The sequence below is a fragment of the Hyla sarda genome, chromosome 7 (genome assembly GCF_029499605.1).
Source record: "Hyla sarda isolate aHylSar1 chromosome 7, aHylSar1.hap1, whole genome shotgun sequence".
Lineage (NCBI taxonomy): Eukaryota > Metazoa > Chordata > Amphibia > Anura > Hylidae > Hyla > Hyla sarda.
Window position 1 is genome coordinate 168815081 of NC_079195.1, and position 17083 is coordinate 168832163.

The 17083-nt window shown below is 46.5% G+C and overlaps 1 long non-coding RNA gene across 3 annotated transcripts in view; it reads left to right on the top strand.

Moving 5' to 3' along the window:
- Positions 1–17083, top strand: part of LOC130282058 (uncharacterized) — a 100817-nt gene that overhangs the window by 52716 nt on the left and 31018 nt on the right. Inside the window, exon 1 of one of the 3 annotated variants that reach the window (XR_008846231.1) lies at positions 16125–16285. The exons of the other annotated variants lie outside the window; for them this stretch is intronic. This is a non-coding gene — a long non-coding RNA (uncharacterized LOC130282058). Of the gene's footprint in view, positions 1–16124; positions 16286–17083 lie in introns of those variants that run through there. 3 annotated transcript variants of the gene reach the window in all.

The window sequence follows — 17083 nt, forward strand, 5'->3', positions numbered from 1 at the left end:
CTCCAAAATTTTGAGATAAATTGAATGCTTCTATCAGAGACGATATGCGTGGGAAGCCTGTGAAGACAAAAAATCTGCAGAAAAAAATGCTTTGTCAACTGTGGCGCAGAAGGAAGGCCTGGAAGCGAGACAAAATGAGCCATTTTGGAAAAACGATCAACGACCACCCAAATGACGGTGTTGCCGTGAGATGAAGGAAGGTCCGTGATGAAGTCCATGGCTATGTGGGACCATGGCTGTTCAGGCACCCGCAGGGGGTGGAGAAGACCTGCAGACTTCTGGCGTGGAGTTTTATCACGTGCCCATACTGTACAGGCCCGTACGAAATCAGTCACATCTTTTTCCAGGGAAGACCACCAGTAGTGTCTGGAAATCAACTGTATGGATTTTTTAATTCCAGCGTGACCAGCAAGATGAGAGGAATGACCCCCATTTGAGAGTCTGGAGGCGAAGACATGGAGGAACATAAGTTTTTCCTGGAGGAACTGGCACCAGAGAAGCCGGAGCAGTGCAGGCACTCTGGAGGTATGATGTGCTGAGGAGGGGTCTCGGCTCCGGAGGCATCGTGGGAACGTGATAAGGCATTAGCCCTGATATTCTTATCTGCAGGACGAAAATGAATTTGAAAATTGAAGCGGGCAAAGAACAACGACCACCTGGCCTGGCGAGGATTTAAACGCTGGACGGACTTAAGATAGGACAGATTTTTATGGTCAGTGTAGATGGTGATAGGATGAAGGGACCCTTCCAGGAGATGTCTCCACTCTTCAAGTGCCAACTTGATAGCCAACAGTTCACGGTCTCCTATGGAATAGTTCTTTTCAGGAGGAGAAAACGTTTTGGAGAAAAAAACGCAAGTGACGTTTTTTCCTTTAGTGGTTCTTTGAAGAAGGACAGCCCCGGCTCCTACCGAGGAGGCGTCAACCTCAAGGAAGAAAGGCTTCAGTGGATCTGGCCTAGAAAAGACTGGTGCAGAAGTGAAGGTGGCCTTAAGGCGAGTAAAAGCTTCATCCGCTTGGGAAGGCTAGGACTTCGGATTCACGCTTTTCTTCGTCAGTGCCACAATAGGGGCAACGATGGTGGAGAAGTGGGGAATGAACTGACGATAGTAGTTGGCGAATCCAAGGAAGCGCTGGATAGCATGAAGTCCAGAGGGGCGTGGCCAATCCAAGACCTCGGAAAGCTTGTCAGGATCCATTTGAAGACACTGTCCAGAGACCAGGTATGCCAGGAAAGGAAGACAGCTACGTTCAAAAAGGCATTTTTCGAATTTGGCATAAAGATGGTTTACACAAAGGCGCTGGAGTACTTGACGGACATGGAGCCGGTGTTCCTCAAGGTTGGAGGAAAAAATTAGGATGTCATCTAGATAGACCACTACGCAGGTATACAGTAAGTCCCAAAAGATTTCGTTGACAAAATCTTGAAAAACTGCAGGGGCATTGCAAAGTCCAAATGGCATGACGAGATATTCGAAGTGGCCATCTCTGGTATTCAAAGTGGTTTTCCACTCATCTCCTTCACGAATTCTGATGAGGTTATAGGCGCCCCTGAGGTCAAGTTTTGTAAAAACTTTTGCTCTGCGCAGATGGTCAAAGAGCTCAGAGATGAGAGGCAGAGGGTAGCGGTTCTTTACTGTAATTTTATTGAGGCCATGATAGTCTATGCAGGGGCACTATCCAGGGGTTGCCATCCTTCTTGGCAACGAAGAAGAACCCCGCTCTGGCTGGGGAAGAAGACTTTCTAATGAAACCTCTCTTAAGATTTTCCTGAATGTATTCATACATGGCCCTGGTTTCAGGACCGGAGAGAGGATAGATTCTGCCATGGGGCGGAGTGGTGCCTGGAAGCAAGTCAATAGGACAGTCGTAGGGTCTATGTGGAGGAAGGACCTCCGCTTGCTTTTTACTAAAGACGTCAGCAAAGTCCTGGTAGACCTTAGGAAGGCCAGTCAATGGAGTAGCGATGGGGACTTGGCTGATGGGTACAGACTTAAGGCAACGTTTGTGGCAGGAAGCGCCCCAGGACTTAATGTCCCGAGTGGTCCAATCGAGGGTAGGAGTGTGACGCTGGAGCCAGGGCAAACCAAGCAGAATGTCCGAGGTACAATTTGGCAAAACAAAGAATTAAATTTTTTCTTGGTGGAGAATTCCAACGGTCATGAGCAAGGGTTTAGTGCGGTAACGCATGGTGCAGTCCAGATTCTCTCCGTTTACTGATGAGATGTAGAAGGGTTTGATGAGACGAGTAACAGGAATGTTAAATCTGTTGATGAACGAGGCTTCAATAAAATTTCCTGCAGAACCAGAAGTCCAGGAAGGCCACCGCAGAGAAGGAGAAGTTAGCGGATGAAGAAATCCGCACTGGAATAGTCAGGCGTGGAGAGGAGGAATTCACACCTAGTAAGGCCTCTCCCACGTTAACTAGGTGCGAGCGTTTCCCTGACGCGGAGGGCGAATAGGGCAGTCTTTAAGGAAATGTTCAGTACTGGCACAGTACAGGCAGAGATTTCCATTTCTGCGGCGAGTCCTCTCTTCTTGGGTCAGGTGAGACCGGTCCACTTGCATAGCCTCCTCGGCGGGAGGCACAGGGGTAGGTTGCAGAGGACTCTGGAAGAGAGGTGCTAAGCGAGAAAACCGACTGGTGTGAACAAGATCCTTTTCCTGGTGAAGCTCTTGGCGTCTTTCAGAGAAACGCATATCAATGCGGGTGGCCAAATGGATAAGTTCAGACAGGGTAGCAGGAATTTCTCGTGCGGCCAGAACATCTTTGATGTGGCTGCATAAACCTTTCTTGAAGGTCGCTCAGAGGGCCTCATTGTTCCAAGCTAGTGCGGAACTGGACGGCATATTCGCCCACTGAAGAGCTCCCTTGGATGAGATTCAGAAGAGCTGTCTCGGCAGAGGAAGCCCGGGCTGGCTCCTCGAAGATGCTGCGTACTTCGGAGAAGAAGGACTGGACAGAATCAGTGGCAGAATCGTTGCGGTCCCACAGCGGTCGGGCCGGGGACAAGGCCTTTCCATATAACAAACTGACCACGAAAGCCACCTTAGACCGTTCTGTGGGGAACTGGTCCGACATCATTTCGAGGTGCAGGGAACATTGGGACAGGAATCCCCAGAACAACTTAGAATCTCCATCAAATTTCTCCGGGAGAGACAAGCGGACTCTAGAGGTAGTTGCAGCAACTCGGAGTGGAGGAGATGCTGGAGCTGGCGGAGGAGATGGTTGACGATGGGCTGGCAGAAGCTGCTGGAGCATGGCGGTCAACAAGGTTGTCCTTGTTGGGCGATCTGCTGGGACTGCTGAGCAACAACGGTAGTGAGATCAGCAAGACTCAGAAGCGGCACCTCAGCGGGATCTATGGCCGGATCTACTGTCAGGATCCGGGCTGGTATGCAGGAAGGGCACTGGAGTGGATCCTCTGTGTCAGTGAGGCGATGGCGTGGGCCGTACCAGGGGAACGGAATCTACGAGGTTATTGGTTTTCACCAGAGCCCGCCGCAAAGTGGGATGGACTTGCTGCGGCAGGTAACCCCCAGGTCGTTCCACCCGATAGCGACTCAACCTCACTGACAGCTGAGACAGGCGCGGTACACAAGGACAAGGCAAAGCGAGGTCAGACGTAGCAGAAGGTTAAGGCAGGCGGCAAGGTTCGTAGTCAGGGGCAACGGCAAGGGGTCTGGATACACAGGCTAGGGAACACACAGAAACGCTTTCTCAGGGCACAAGGCAACAAGATCCGGCAAGGACAGGAAGGGGAAGTGGGATAATATAGTGTGGGGAGTGATTGGAACTGATTGGGCCAGGCACCAATTAATGGTGCACTGGCCCTTTAAATCTGAGAGACCCGGCACGCGTGCGCCCTAGAGAGTGGGGCCGCACACGCCGGGACTGAGCAGGAGGACGGGGCAGGTGAGTGGAACGGGATGCGAACCGCGGGAAGGCACGTCCCACCGCGCGGATCGCATCCCCGCCAGGGGAAACAGAGCAGCGCTCCCGGTCAGCGAGTCTGACCGGGGCGCTACAAGCAAGATCAGAACGCTGCGAGCACTCCGAGGGGAGGAGCGGGACCCGGAGCGCTCGGCGTTACAAGTGCATAGCAGTAAGGGTCAGTTTCTCCCTTGCGCTCTTGACAGACATTGGTTTGAAATCTTGGAACAAGTTATTTCAAATAAAAGAAGCATGCGGCTGGAGATGCAACCCGACCTTTACCCTCCCAACCATAAATACTTACTTACATTGCTCTATAGCATAGCATTGCTTTCATGACAAAATCTGCATGATGCATACAAACATTTTAGTTATTTTTCTATTTCAGCCATTTTCAGACTGTACCTGTAGAGAAATATCTGCTTAGCATGTGCAGAAAGATACGTGGTTTTGTATGGTTATTTCGTAAAAAAATTGCCCTTAGTATTGCCTTTGGTATACTTGCTATCTACATATAATGTTACATAGTTACATAGTTAGTACGGTCGAAAAAAGACATATGTCCATCAAGTTCAACCAGGGAATTAAGGGGTAGGGGTGTGGCGCGATATTGGGGAAGGGATGGGATTTTATATTTCTTCATAAGCATTAATGTTATTTTGTTCCAGGAATGTATCTAATCCTGTTTTAAAGCTGTTAATTGTTCCTGCTGTGACCAGTTCCTGAGGTAGACCGTTCCATAAATTCACAGTCCTCATGGTAAAGAAGGCGTGTCGCCCCTTTAGACTAAACTTATTCTTCTCCAGACGGAGGGAGTGCCCCCTCGTCCTTTGGGGGGGTTTAACCTGGAACAGTTTTTCTCCATATTTTTTGTATGGGCCATTAATATACTTATATACGTTTATCATATCCCCCCTTAAACGTCTCTTCTCAAGACTAAACAATTGTAACTCCTTTAATCGCTCCTCATAGCTAAGATGATCCATACCCCATATTAGTTTAGTCGCGCGCCTCTGCACCCTTTCCAACTCCGCAGTGTCCCTTTTATGGACAGGTGCCCAAAACTGAACAGCATATTCCAGGTGAGGCCGTACCAATGCTTTATAAAGGGGGAGCATTATGTCCCTGTCCCTCGAGTCCATGCCTCTTTTGATACATGACAATATCCTGCTGGCTTTGGAAGCAGCAGCCTGAAATTGCATGCTATTCTGTAGTCTGTGATCTAAAAGTACACCCAGATCCTTCTCTACCAGTGACTCTGACAGTTTAATCCCCCCTAAGACATACGATGCATGCAGGTTATTAGTACCCAGATGCATAACTTTACATTTATCCACATTGAACCTCATTTGCCAAGTGGATGCCCAGACACTTAGTCTATCCAAGTCATCTTGTAACTTATGCACATCCTCTATAGACTGTACCGTGCTACAAAGCTTGGTGTCATCTGCAAAGATAGAAACAGAGCTGTTAATACCATCCTCTATATCATTGATAAATAAATTAAACAACAGCGGGCCCAGTACTGAACCTTGGGGTACACCACTAATAACCGGGGACCAATCAGAGTACGAATCATTGACCACCACTCTCTGGGTATGATCCATGAGCCAGTGTTCAATCCAGTTACAAACTAAAGTTTCCAAGCCCAAAGACCTTAACTTACCTGTCAGACGTCTATGAGGGACAGTATCAAATACTTTAGCAAAATCCAGAAACACTATATCCACAGCCATTCCTCTGTCAAGGCTTCTACTCACCTCTTCATAAAAGCAAATTAGATTGGTTTGACAACTTCTATCCTTAGTAAACACATGCTGGTTATCACTTATAATACAATTATCCCCTATGTATTCCTGTATGTAATCCCTTATAAGTCCTTCAAACAATTTACCCACAATGCACGTTAAACTTACCGGTCTATAGTTTCCTGGGGAAGACCTAGAGCCCTTTTTGAAGATTGGCACCACATTCGCCTTGCGCCAGTCCCTTGGCACAATACCAGACACCAGAGATACAGTGGTCCTCCAACATACGATGCAAAAACAGCTATCTAAGAGACGGCAACTAGTGTATGGCATGGGCTCCTGACTCGAGCCCGAGCCATACCGGCCAGCCCCCAGCTGATTCCTGTAGCAGGGGGGGGGGGGGCACCGTTAATAATGACATGTAGCGATTGACGCAGGTGACTATCAACCCTTTAGATAAACTAAGTAAGGTAAACTTCCCAGTACAGGTCACCTGTCTAACCCAGGAAGAAGTAGAGTGCCGCCTATAAAAAATCTAAATAAACAAATCATCAGGTCCAGATGGCATTCACCCCCGTGTTCTAAAGGAATTAAGTAATGTAATAGACGGACCCCTATTTTTAATATTCAGGGACTCTATAGGGACAGGGACTGTTCCCCAGGACTGGTGCATGGCAAATGTGGTGCCAATATTTAAAAAGGGGTCAAATAGTGACCCCGGGAATTATAGTCAGTTTAATTATAGTTAGTTTAACCTCCGTTGTATGTAAATAGTTTGAGGGTTTTCTAAGGGATGCTATTTTGGAGTATCTTGATGAAAATAAATGTATGACTCCATGTCAGCATGGCTTTATGAGGGATCGGTCCTGTCAAACTAACCTGATCAGCTTTTATGAGGAGGTGAGCTCCAGACTGGACCAGGGGGAATCGCTGGATGTCGTATATCTGGATTTTTCCAAAGCATTTGATGCGGTGCCACATAAAAGGTTGGTGCATAAAATGAGAAGGATTGGGCTGGGGGAGAATGTGTGTAAGTGGGTAAGTAACTGGTTCAGTGATAGGAAACAGAGGGTGCTTGTTAATGGCACTTATTCGGATTGATTGAGTGACTGTTACTAGTGGGGTACCATTAGGGTACGTCTTGGGTCCTGTTCTATTTAATATATTCATTAATGACCTTGTAGAGGGGTCGAATAGTAAAGTACCAATCTTTGCAGATGATACTAAACTCTGTAAAGTGGTAAACACAATAGAGGTCACTGAACTGTTACAAATGGATCTGGAAAGGTTGGAGGTTTGGACTGAGAAGTGGCAGATGAGGTTCAACACTGATAAATGTAAGGTTATGCACATGGGGAAGAAAATTCCGGGCTGGGATTGTGTATTAAATGGGAGAACACTTGGGACGACTGACATGGAAAATGACTTGGGAGTCTTAGTTGACAGTAAATTTCGCTGTAGTGACCAGTGTCGGGCAGCTTCTGCTAAGGCAAATAAAATCATGGGGTGCATCAATAGGGGCATAGATGCCCACGACAAGGAAATAATTCTACCGCTGTACAGACCACACATGGAATACTGTGTACAGTACTGGGCACCAGTGTACAAGAAAGATATAGTGGAGCTGGAGAGGGTTCAAAGACTGGCAACCAGGGTATTACAGGGAATGGGAGGACTACAGTACCCAGAAAGATTATCAGTATTAGGGTTATTTAGTTTAGAAAGAAGGCGGCTTTGGGGAGACTTAATAACTATGTATAAATATATCAGGGAACAGTACAGAGATCTCTCCCATGATCTATTTATGCCCAGGACTGTATCTATAACAAGGGAGCATCCTCTTCGTTTAGAGGAAAGAAGGTTTCTACATCAGCACAGACAGGGGTTCTTTACTGTAAGAGCAGCGAGACTGTGGAATTCTCTGCCTGAGGAGGTGGTTATGGTGAACTCTGTAAAAGAGTTCAAAAAGGGGTCTGGATGCATTGTTGGAGAATAATAACATAGCTGGTTATGTATATTAGATTTATAGGGACAGAACGTTGATCCAGGGATTTATTCAGACTGCCATATTTGTAGTCGGGAAGGAATTTTTACCTCTAGTATGAGGGTTTTTTGACTTCCTCTGGATCAACTCAGTAGGGACTCATTAGGGATATAGGTTGAACTTGATGGACTCTGGTCTTTTTTCAACCTTATGAACTATGTTACTAGGTTACTATCTAAAGGGACATGTAAATGGCGAGGGCTTACCGGAGGGCTTAACTCCCTTTCTCTGGTGTCTGTGGCTCTTCATTTGATTGAGCCTAGTTGGACCAGGCTCAACCAAATGAGCACAGATTACACAAATCAATAGAGTTCTATGGAACTCCATTGATCAGTACAAGGAATCTAATGATTCCTCCTAAAAGTCCCCTAAGGGGACTAATAAAGTGTAAAAAAAAAAAAAAAAGTTTGATAAAAGTAACAAAAAAACCACACATTAGCACCTTCCATATTAAAAGTTTAAATCACCCACCTTTTCCCAATTTACAAATAAAACAATTTGTAAACATTATAAAAATAAACATATGTGGTATTGCCCTGTGTGCAAATACCCGAGCTTTAAAAATATAACGTTGATTAAACCGCATGGTCAATAGCATATGCTTAAAAAAATACCAAAGTCCAAAATAGCGTATTTATGGTCACTTGCATACCCTAAATTTTTTTTATAAAAAAGTCCCATCAAAACAAAAATGGCACCGATAAAAACTACAGGCCATGGCGCAAAAAATGAGCCTTCACACATCCTCGCATACGGAAAAATTAAAAAGTTATATAGGTCAAAAGAGGACATTTTTAAACATCCTAATTTTCATGCAATTCTAATTTTTTTAAATAAAAGTAAAACAAAATCAAACCTATATAAGTTGGGATCATTTTAATCATATGGACCTACACACACTCAACATACAATGGACGTCCCGTAACCAATTACCAGTTTTCCATAGAGATATGTACTCAACATACAATGGTTCCCGGGTCTCCAGAACGAATTACCAGTTTTCCATAGACATATGTACTCAACATACGATGGTTTCAACATAAAATGGTCTTGCTGGAACCAAGTAATATCGTATGTTGAGGTACCCCTGTACTCTGGGGTATTTATCCCCACTAACATATTTATTGGATCTTTTTATTGTTTGTAGTATTTAAAAAAAAAAAATAAAAAAAAAAAAATATATATATATATATACATAGTGACCCCCGACCTACGATGGCCCCGACATATGATCAAATCGACATACGATGGGCTCTCAGAGGCCATCGCATTTCGATGTCAGCATCGACATACGATGCTTTTTTATGTCGGGGCCATCGCATTAAGTGCTATCCGGCAGCGCAAAATGCTTAAGCTGCTGCCGGATAGCAGCTTAATGTTCCCCGTGTGGTGCGGTAAGTACTACTTACCCCTCCACGATGCTCCGGGGTGCCCTCCGGGTCCAGCGCTGGTCTTCCGGTGTCTTCTCGGCCCTCTCCGATGACGTCAATACGCTGCTGCGCACGTCATCCAATAGAAATGGCGTACGCAGCGGCATAATGACGTCGCTACGCAGGCCCAGTAAGGCCTTGCGAAAGACAGCAGAGGACCGGAGAAGACAGCGGAGGACCGGAGAAGACCAGGAGAGCCCAGCGGAGGCCCGGGGTCACCATCGGGAGCGACGAGGACACCTTTGCGAGCGGCGGGGACAGGTGAGTACAGCTTCCTATACTTTACATTGCACGAATCCCTCAACATACGATGGATTCGACAAACGATAGCTCGTTTGGAACGAATTACCATCGTATGTTGAGGGACCACTGTATGTATGTATATATATATATATATATATATATATATATATATATATCCATTAAAAGTTACTTTTCAGAAGAGGCTAATTCGACAGTCTTGGTTTAATTCTTTTTGTTACCCCAATTCTTCTTGTAACCTGAATGCTTATCCATATTTTAAGTTGTAAGTCTAGTTTGCAAGCAAGTCTCTGGATCAGAAGCAGTCCCAATATTTTTGGACATGTCAGAGCTCATTAAGATATGGAAGCTGAGCTGTGATTGGTTGCTGTGGGAACAATCATACAGTTGGCTAAACTTGATGAAAATGTGTCCTTGTTATTTTAACTGTTCTAACTACCGTATATACTCGAGTATAAGCCGAGTTTTTCAGCACAATTTTTCGTGCAGAAAACGCCCCCCTCGGCTTATACTCGAGTGAACTCTCCACCTGTCAATCACTTCTCAGTGGTCTTCAACCTGCGGACCTCCAGATGTTGCAAAACTACAACTCCCAGCATGCTCGGACAGCCATAGGCCGGCCCCAGACTAGTGACATTGCCTTGACGACGACGCACAGGGACGTCCGTGCACATACATAAACAGCAAACTGTTTATGTATGTTCAGCCTAGCAGCATGCACCTGTATGCCAGGTCCATGCAGTAGTTTTGGTATCAGCAGTGCTGGCCAACTTATCCTTGTTTGTGTTATACATATGGGGGAGTGGCTGTCTCCATGTTGGCTCCTGCACCCCACCCACCTCTATTAGGTGTGTATAAGGTGCTGGACGTGAGAGAGAGAGAGAGAGAGAGAGAGAGAGAATATTCCTCCTTGTGTACTGGTATTAATGGTAACATTAGTCTCAGTATACAGGATTTGGGCAGTAACAGTATGATGGTAATGTGTATGGTGATAATATTTCCTCCTTTATTCCTCTTTAAATCAAAAGGCTCATGTTTTTCCTGTGCTCTGTTTTAAAATATTTTTTCATAGACAATTTCTGATGGCAGCCCTAAAAGGGATTGTCACCTTCAAAAACCTCTAGGCTTTGCTAACCAAAGTAGCCAAAGCAACATCTGGAGCGGAAATTCTGCCACAGTGCAGTAGAATCCCATTGAAATCAATGGGATTCTGCTGCTGAGGAATGTCCATGCGGAATATTCATGCAGAGTTCAGCATGGGCATTCTGCCGTGAGAACATAGCCTAACTGAAAAAGTGCAATTGCTTGATAGGCTATTCCTTATGATTGCTTGGCAGGCTATTCCATTCATTACACACAAGTCTTTTTCCTGAGAAATAGTCTGCTATAGCCCTGAAACATGAGGAGCTAAACACTTAAAGGAGATCTGCAGTACACATTTTTCAAAATCCCCTGTGCCTCGGCTGCAAAAAGTAACAAAACAAACTTTAACTCACCTTCCGACATTCCCCCGTTGCGCTGTTATTGGTGTTTTTGTCCTCTGATGATAGGCTTCTTTCTGCTTCCTAGGGTCAGTGACTCATACTGCGCTCAGCGTATCGCCAGCCGCAGCGATGTCCTGCCTCAGCTGGTGATAGGCTGAGCGTACTGTCCTGTAAGGAGCCCGGACAGCAGGGAGAAGGTGGTCCCAGGCTCCGTACATGACAGTGCGCTCAGCCTATCAGCAGCCAAGGCAGGACGTCGCTGCGGCCAGCGATACGCTGAGCGCAGTATGAGTCACTGACCCTAGGAAGCAGAAAGAAGCTGGCTGCACCAGAGGACCGGGACACCGATAACAGCGCAACGGGGAACATCGGAACAGCACAGGGGATTATAAAAAAATGTGTACCGCAGATCTCCTTTAAATTTATTATAAAATTTTTCACAATTCAAGCCATCTTGACCTTACATCTATCAAACCCTGTATCAGATCAAGACCCTTATTTATTGTTCAAGTGTATTCCCAGTTTGGCATTCAATGTATTACTGGTTCAAAGTCAATGACTGAAAGCTTTGTGTATTTTCGAATAAAAGCAGTGGCACCTCCTGGATGAGTAGATCACCTTTTAAATTAACATCTTCTTTGGTTCCCATGTCTTTGAGTGATTTTCCCTTCAATGTATTCTGTACTGGTTTTTAATTTCTTACTCAGAGCCTTAACCCCTTAAGGACCCAGCCATTTTACACCTTAGGACCCGGCCATTTTTTGCAATTCTGACCACTGTCACTTTAAACATTAATAACTCTGGAATGCTTTTAGTTATCATTCTGATTCCGAGATTGTTTTTTCGTGACATATTCTACTTTAACATAGTGGTAAAATTTTGTGGTAACTTGCATCCTTTCTTGGTGAAATATCCCAAAATTTGATGAAAAATTTGAAAATTTAGCATTTTTCAAACTTTGAAGCTCTCTGCTTATAAGGAAAATGGATATTCCAAATATATTTTTTTGGGGTTCACATATACAATATGTCTACTTTATGTTTGCATCATAAAATTGACGTGATTTTACTTTTGGAAGACACCAGAGGGCTTCAAAGTTCAGCAGCAGTTTTCCAATTTTTCACAAAATTTTCAAACTCACTATTTTTCAAGAACCAGTTCAGGTTTGAAGTGGATTTGAAGGGTCTCCATATTAGAAATACCCCATAAATGACCCCATTATAAAAACTGCACCCCCAAAGTATTCAAAATTACATTCAGTCAGCATTTTAACCCTTTAGGTGTTTCACAGGAATAACAGCAAAGTGAAGGAGAAAATTCACAATCTTCATTTTTTACACTCGCATTTTCTTGTAGACCCAATTTTTGAATTTTTACAAGGGATAAAAGGAGAAAATTTATACTTGAATTTGTAGCCCAATTTCTTTTGAGTAAGCACATACCTCATATGTCTATGTAAATTGTTCGGCGGGCGCAGTAGAGGGCTCAGAAGCGAAGGAGCGACAAGGGGATTTTGGAGAGTACGTTTTTCAGAAATGTTTTTTGGGGGGCATGTTGCATTTAGGAAGCCCCTATGGTGCCAGAACAGCAAAAAAAAAACACATGGCATACCATTTTGAAAACTAGACCCCTTGTGGAACGTAACAAGGAATAAAGTGAGCCTTAATACCCCACAGGTGTTTCACAACTTTTGCATATGTAAAAAAAAAAAAAAAAAAAAATTTCACTAAAATGTGTGTTTCGCCCCAAATTTCACATTTTTGCAAGGGTTAATAGCAGAAAATACCCCCCAAAATTTGTAACCCCATCTCTTCTGAGTATGGAGGTACCCCATATGTTGACCTGAAGTGCACTACGGGCGAACTACAATGCTCAGAAGAGAAGGAGTCATATTTGGCTTTTTGAGAGCAAATTTTGCTCGGGGGCATGTCGCATTTAGGAAGCCCCTATGGTGCCAGGACAGCAAAATAACCCCCAAATGGCATACCATTTTGGAAACTAGACCCCTTGAGGAACGTAACAAGGGGTACAGTGAGCATTTACCCCCACTGGTGTCTGTCAGATCTTTGGAACAGTGGGCTGTACAAATTTTTTTATTTGCACAGCCCACTGTTCCAAAGATCCGTCAGACACCAGTGGGGTGTAAATTCTCACTGCACACCTCATTACATTCCGTGAGGGGTGTAGTTTCCGAAATGGGGTCACATGTGGGGTTTTGTTTTTTTTGCGTTTGTCAAAACCGCTGTAACAATCAGCCACCCCTGTGCAAATCACCTCAAATGTACATGGTGCACTCTCCCTTCTGGGCCTTGTTGTGCGCCCCCAGAGCACTTTACGCCCACATATCTCCGTAGTCGGGAGAAACTGCAATACAAATTTTGGGGGGCTTTTTTCCCTTTTACCTCTTGTCAAAATGAAAAGTATAAGGCAACACCAGCATGTTAGTGTAAAAATTTTTTTTTTTTACAGTAACATGCTGGTGTAGACCCCAACTTCCCCTTTTCATAAGGGGTGAAAGGAGAAAAAGCCCCCCAAAATTTGTTAGGCAATTTCTCCCGATTACGGAAATACTCCATATGTGGCCCTAAACTGTTGCCTTGAAATACGACAGGGCTCCAAAGTGAGAGCGCCATGTGCATTTGAGGCCTGAATTAGGGATTTGCATAGGGGTGGACATAGGGGTATTCTACGCCAGCGATTCCCAAACAGGGTGCCTTCAGCTGTTGCAAAACTCCCAGCATGCTTGGACAGTCAACGGCTGTCCGGCAATACTGGGAGTTGTTGTTTTGCAACAGCTGAAGGCTCCATTTTGGAAACAGTGGCGTACCAGACATTTTTAATTTTTATTGGGGAGGGGAGGGGGGCTGTGTAGGGGTATGTGTATATGTAGTGTTTCTTACTTATTTTATTTTGTGTTAGTGTAGTGTAGTGTTTTTAGGGTACAGTCACACGGGCGGGGGATTACAGCGAGTTTCCCGCTGCGAGTTTGAGCTGACGCGCAAAATTTGCTGCATCGCAAACTTGCAGCCTGATACTCACTGTAAGCCCCCTGCCCATGTGAATGTACCCTGTACATTCACAGGGGGGGAACCTCCAGCTGTTGCAAAACTACAACTCCCAGCATGCACGGTCTATCAGTGCATGCTGGTAGTTATAGTTTTGCAACAGCTGGAGGCACACGGGTTGGGAAACACTGAGTTAGGAAACAGACAATGTTTCCCAACCAGTGTGCCTCCAGTTGTTGCAAAACCACAACTCCTAGCATGCCCAGGCAGCCGAAGGGCATATTGGGAGTAGTGTTTACACAACAGCTGGGGGAGAACAGTTTGGGGACCACTGTGTAGTGGTGTCCAAGCTGTAGCCCTCCAGATGTTGCAAAACTACAACTCCCAGTATGCCAAAACTGTCCAGGCATGCTGGGAGTTGTAGTTTTGCAACATCTGAAGGGCCAGATGTTACAGAACTACAACTCCCAGCATGCCTGGACAATAAGGGCATGCTGAGGATGTGTAGTTTTGCAACATCTGGAAGGGCACAGTGGTCTCCAAACTGTGGATCTCCAGATGTTGCAAAACTGCAACTCCCAGCATGCCCAGACGCCAAGGGGAGTCTGGGCATGCTGGGAGTTGTAGTTTACAGGGTCCCATTACAGCAATCCATGTCGCTTTACGGCGACGTGCATTGCTATAAAGGGCCCGACCGCGGCTGAAGATCCACTCACCTGTCGCCGCCGCCGCCATCTTCATAGCCGGGATCCGGGTCTTCAGGGACGAGGTAAGTACCGGGGCCAGGCCCCAGCACTCCCCCGTCCCCTGCCGCGTCCTCCGGTCTTCCTCCCGTCCTCTCCGGACTTCCAGGGGCCGGGCAGGGCGGGAGGAAGTAACCGCCCCCCCCCCCTGCGATTGGTCGGCTATCTAACTGAAGAATCGCAGGGGATCGGAGGAGGTGGCAGGCTTGCCACCTCGCTCCTAGTCTTCAGCATGGTCCTGGCTGTCTGTGACAGCCGGGATCATGCAAAATTACCGGGCGGTCGGGTCCCAGAGACCCGATCAGCCCGGTATCGCCGCAGATCGCAGGGGCCCCCCTCGGCGTTTGCCCTGGATGCCTGCTGAAGGATTTCAGCAAGCATCCGCTTCCGATCTCTGCCGGGGGCGCTGCAGAGACCGGAGAAACACCAGGACGTACTAGTACGTCCTGGGTCCTTAAAGCCCAGGGTGCCAGGATGTTCTAGTACGTCCTGGGTCCTTAAGAGGTTAAAGGAGTACTCCGGAGCGCTGGTACTTAAAAAAAAAGCTTACCTCATCTGATAGCTCTTTCAAAGACCTTTCCAACGATACCTCATTTGTCAAATGTGGCCCAGCCATTCTCTTGTAATTGCCATCTGTAGCAGTAAGCAGCCATGTCATAAAGACTACATTTCCCATGACTCCCTGCGCCAGCTTCCTGTTAGCTGCTGCTCTCTCCCCCTCCTCTCCCCCCCCCCCCCCCCCAGGAAATTATAATAAATTATAATATACAGCTCCTTCCCTTGTGGTTATCTCCTCCCATCCTCCCCTTCCAGCTCATGAGCCCTCTCCATGTGCCCACTAGCCCACTGATCCATGTGCCCACTAGCGCAGTGTTTCCCAACCAGGGTGCCTCCAGCTGTTTCAAAACTACAACTCCCAGCATGCCCGGACAGTCGAAGGCTGTCCGGGCATGCTGGGAGTTGAAGTTTCGCAACAGCTTGAGGCACCCTGGTTGAGAAACTTCACTATCGGTGTCACAAGAATGCCGCAGCACTACGCAAATAGTCTAGGGCTAACGCTAGGCTCCTATCGCTGCCTACGTTAGCCCTACGCTATTTGCGTACTGCTGCAGCATTCTTGTGACACCGCTAGTGCAGTGTTTCCCAACCCGGGTGCCTCCAGCTGTTGCGAAACTACAACTCCCAGCATGCCCGGACAGCCTTCGCCTGTCTGGTCATGCTGGGAGTTGTAGTTTCGCAACAGCTGGAGGCACCCAGGTTGGGAAACACTGCACTAGCGGCATGCTGTCCGGGCATGCTGGGAGTTGTAGTTTCGCAACAGCTGGAGGCACCCTGGTTGGGAAACACTGCACTAGTGGTGTCACAAGAATGCCGCAGCACTACGCAAATAGCGTAGGGCTAAGGTAGGCAGCGATAGGAACCTAGCGTTAGCCCTACGCTATTTGTGTAGTACTGCGCATGCGCAGAATAAATTAACTTTGGTGGAGTAGCCCGCAGTGACTAATGGGAGCGATGAGTCACCGGGCGAAGATGGCGGCGGACCAAGAAGAAATACAGGTCAAGCGTCATCAAAAGACCCAGCTTTCGGCCGGAGAGAAAAGCGAGGAGAAGACCGGGAAGAAGACCATATGGAAAACGTGAGTATATTAGAATGTTATATAACTTTGCCTCATGCTCCAATTCCCCCATAAAAGGTTAGCTCCGGAGTACTCCTTTAAAGGGGTTCACGTTTGGAACATTTTGTTCTGAACACTGAGTGCAGGCGTCGGGGCTCATGACATCACAGCCACCCCCCCCCCCGTTGTGCCACACCACACCCCCTCAATTCAAATTTATGGGAAGGCCGTGACAGTTGCCACGCCCCCTTCCATAGACTTGCATTGAGGGGCTGTGGCGTGATGTCAAAAGGGGGCGCCTGTACTTAGCGTTTGGAACAAAATGTTCTGAAAGCTGAGGCAGTGGAGTACCCCTTTTAAAGGGTTACTCTGCTCCCCAGTGTCCGGAACATTGAGTTCCTGAATGCTGTGTGCGGGCTTCCGTGTTTATGCCCCGCCCCCTCATGACGTCACATCCCGCCCCCTCAATGCAAGTCTATGGGAGGGGGCGTGACAGCCGAAAGGGACTCAATGTTCCGTACACTGGGGAGCGGAGTAACCCTTTAAGAGTAAGTAAGTAACAGAATCACACATTAAGAGTAAAGTAGCATAATTTAAAGGGGTACTCCGGTGGAATTTAAAAAAATAAATAAACTGGTGCCAAAAGTTAAACAGATCTGTAAATTATCTCCCGCACTTACCTCTGCCCCATGGACGGTATCCAAGCCTCTTAGCAGTTAGCGTCGAGACGGTGAGTTGCCGGACCCCTTTCTTTGTTACTATTATTGTTTTGACTGCATACTTCTAGTCCTGGCACCACCATAACGCATGAAATTCATT